The sequence below is a fragment of the Prionailurus viverrinus genome, chromosome A2 (assembly GCF_022837055.1).
Source record: "Prionailurus viverrinus isolate Anna chromosome A2, UM_Priviv_1.0, whole genome shotgun sequence".
In the NCBI taxonomy this organism is placed as follows: domain Eukaryota; kingdom Metazoa; phylum Chordata; class Mammalia; order Carnivora; family Felidae; genus Prionailurus; species Prionailurus viverrinus.
Window position 1 is genome coordinate 126,440,180 of NC_062562.1, and position 3,717 is coordinate 126,443,896.

Sequence of the window (3,717 nt, forward strand, 5' to 3'; positions counted from 1 at the left end):
TATTACACTCTCACTAACCATATGAAGATAGTTAGTATTAGCCCAATCTTACAGATGAGGAAACGGAGGCACGGAGGGGCTGAATAACTTGCTCATGGGCACGTGAGTTGTAAATAATGGAGCCAGAATTTGAAGTGAGGAGTTGGGCTCCAGAACCCACACTGAGCCAGGCTGCCATGCACAGAGACAGGGAGTGCCCTCTATGCCCTCCAGAGCACCCAATCCTTACCTCGGAGCTGGCAGTTACCAGGGAGACAGTGCTTCTAGGCCACGTTGTCAGGAAACTTAAAGAAGCAAGTGTTGATGGCATCATTGGAGAGCCAGTGAGGTGAAGACATTCTTCTTTCTGCTGGGACCCACTTGTCTAGAGAAGGAAGAAAAAATGTCAAGACTTGGAGATGTCTGAATGCTTGCTTTTTGCACTGAATGCTTGTTTGAAAAGTGTGGGGTTTTTTGTTTTTGTTGTTTTAATGTTTATTTATTTTTAGAGAGAGAGAGAGAAAGACAGAAATGGAGGGGCAGAAAGAGAGGGAGGGACAGAATCCCAAGCAGGTTCCACATTGTCAGCACAGAGCCGAATGTGGGTCTCAATCCCACAACCTAGAGATCATGGCCTGAGCTAAATCAAGAGTCATATGCTTAATCAACTGAGCCACCCAGGTGCCCAGAAAAGTGTTTTGATTTTTTTTTTTATTGTGGCAGCTCTCTGTGGTCACAAGATCAAGATAACGCTTGGAAAGAAAAGCAGTAAAAGCTCCCGATCCAAAAACACACAGCTGGTTTCTTCATTCCTGTTTAGCTCTACTGAGGGGATCTACTAATAACTGAAAATAATAATTAATAATATAGAACATAATAATTATCTAACATATTGGATTGATAGCATAGTAGAATAATAATTAAAAATAATAATTGATCATTGAAAACCAGCTGAGGAAACATTAGGAGAGACGAGGTAGAAAAAGCAGTGCATCAAACAGAGAGCTGAATTCTAAAATGCTGTAGGTTAGGGGCACCTGGGTGGCTCAGTTGGTTAAGTGCCCGACTCTTGGTTTCAGCTCAGGTCATGATCTCACAGTTTGTGAATTCAAACCCTGCACTGGGCTCAGCACTAATGGTGTGGAGTCTGCTTGGGATTCTCTGTCTCTCAATCTCTCTCTCTCTCTCTCTCTCTCTCTCTCTCTCTCTCTCTCTCTGTGTCCCCCTGCCCCTTCCTCTCTATCTTTCTCAAAAATAAATAAACAAGCCAAAACAAACAAACAAAGAAATAAAATGTTGTAGGTTAAAAGTCTAAAACCAAATTTAAAAGTCACTTTATTATGGGGGTGCCTGGGTGACTCAGTCAGTTAAGTATCTGACTCTTGGTTTCGGCTCAGGTCATGATCTTGCGGTTTTGTGACCCAAGCCCTGAGTTGGGCTCTGCGCTGGCAGCCGGAAGCCTGCTGGGGATTCTCTCTCTCCCTCTCTCTCTCTACCCCTCCCCCACTTGTGCTGTCTCTGTCTCTCTCAAAATAAATAAATAAACTTGAAGAAATTTAAAAGTCACTATATTATGCAGGATTTAACAAATTTCCCAAGCTGGCCAAATAATTTTGGAAATACTAGTTCAGTTCAACAATACTTATTGATAACTCCATTGGATTGCTGTTTGATGCCTTGAAGATAAAGATAAAGAAGTGACACTTCCTTTCCTCAAGCATTGGTGCAGAGAGCAGTCAACACCCCAAAAATGCAAGGCACGGTGCATTTAGTTATGTGAATATAAAACAAAAAAAAAAGAAAGAAAAGAAAAACACACAAAAATAAGCAGAACTAAATCAAAAGATGGAATTAGGGGAATAAATTATTTTGTCTGTAGTCAGGAAAAGCTTGCCAGGATTCTGGCTAGATTTTGATGGATGAGTGATTTTTTGCACAGGTAAAATGGTAGGGATTGGGTGGGGGAAGAGTACTATGGAGAAACAGAGCAAGGTGAGCAAAGCCTGGTGCAGAAGGAAAACAATTCATGTTCTGGATTTGCTAGAAGGAAGAGTGTGGAAGGGAGATGGTGGTAGGGATATGAGAAAGCGTTTGAGGGGGTGACAGTGAGGAAGAGAAGTTGGCTGGGGGTTACTGTACTAGTTCTAATGGAAGATAAGGAACAGTTAGACTAAGCTGGTCTCAGTAGCAATGAAGAGAAAAGAGAGCAGATTTATTGGAGAGACAATTACGAATTGATAGTGACAGGACTTGGAAGTAACTGTGAGACTGAAGGAGAAAGGGAGACACTTGAAGGCTGCATCAGAGGTCTTGGGTGCAGGTGACTGGAAGCAAGATGGCGGCTGAGACGGTCTGTGGATGACCGTGAGCCTGAGGTCTTGCAGAGGAGAGGCCAGGAATAGGTGAGGAGTCCATCTAGAAGGGGCTAGGTTTGATGCAGTGGCTGAGAGCTTACAGCTGTTCTCTGCCATTAAAATACTTCCTGAAAAATGAAAAAAGGGAGTCCACAGTGGTGGCAGACTTTAAGGTGGCTCCCATGACCTCCAACCCGCAGTGTTCATACCTGTATAATCCCTTCCCTTTGAGCGGGGGCAGGACCTGTGACTTGCTTCTAACCAGTAGAATATGGCAGAGGGGATGGATATCATTCCCATGACTATGTTATTTTATAAAAGACCGTCTTGCTAATGGAGTCTATGGCTGGAGATTCTCCTTGCTGGCCCAATGGAGTAAGTGGCCATGTGGAGGGATTGCAGGCATCCTTGTCTAGGAGTTGAGAATGCCCTCCCTCTGACAGCCAGCAAGAACCCAGGTCCCTCAGTTCTACGGCTGCAAGGAAATGAATTCTGCCCCAACAACTTGAATGAACTTAGAAGTGGATTCTTTCCTAGTCAAGCATTCAGATGAAAATATAGCCCAGTCAGTGTCCTGATTGCAGGGTTGTGAGACCCCAAGCAGAAAGCCCAACTCAGCCATGCCCAGCTTCCTTCACAAATTTACGTGTCACCCTTGCACAGGGACCATGCTAATCTTCTCTGTATCGTTCTAATTTTAGTACATGTGCTGCCGAAGCAAGCATAGCTGTGCCCAGCTTCCTGACCCATGGAAACTGTGAACTAGAATATGTGTGCTGTTTTAACCCACTGACTTGGTGGTAATCTGCTACGGTAGCCACGGGAAACTAATATAGTCACACTGTGGGAAGGACCCAGAGGGGTTTTGAAGACTTGGAGAAAACAAGGGAAAAGGGAAAAAATAGAAGCAGGTCAAGGAGGCCACTGCTGAGGTGATAGAAGGAGGTTGGTTCAGGGCACTGCCCAGTTTGGGGCCCATGGGGAGCCACACACAGGCTTGCATTTCATCTGGTCTATCTCTGGGGACCTTGGGCTTCTCACAAAATAAAGACCATCTCATATTGTCCCTCAAATTTGTGCAGGTGGGGAAGGGGTTCCAAATGCTGACATGCCCTGTGGGGTGGCATGTCTGCCTCCCAGAGGAGGTGCTATCCCACGGCAGAGAAGAAAACTAGGCCCTGGGGCAGCATGAACCACTCGGCCGGAGGCAGGCCACACCTGCTTCTGTTCTGCATAGCAGACACAGGCCACTGGCTCTCCTCTGCTTCCAGGAAGCCCTCCCTGTTGTCTTACAGAGCTGTGTCGTTCATGGGTCTACAAGGAGAGAAAACTCTTCTATTCCTCCCTTGTCTTTCCCCCTTCTTGTACTCAGAACTCATACTAC

The 3,717-nt window shown here is 45.3% G+C and overlaps 1 non-coding gene across 1 annotated transcript; it reads right to left on the reverse strand.

Annotated features, from left to right (window-relative positions):
* Positions 1-2,951: 2,951 nt before the first annotated feature.
* LOC125161339 (U6 spliceosomal RNA) lies at positions 2,952-3,058 on the reverse strand. The gene has a single exon (XR_007150555.1). It is a non-coding gene; the product is annotated as a U6 spliceosomal RNA (small nuclear RNA).
* Between the last annotated feature and the right edge of the window lie 659 nt (positions 3,059-3,717).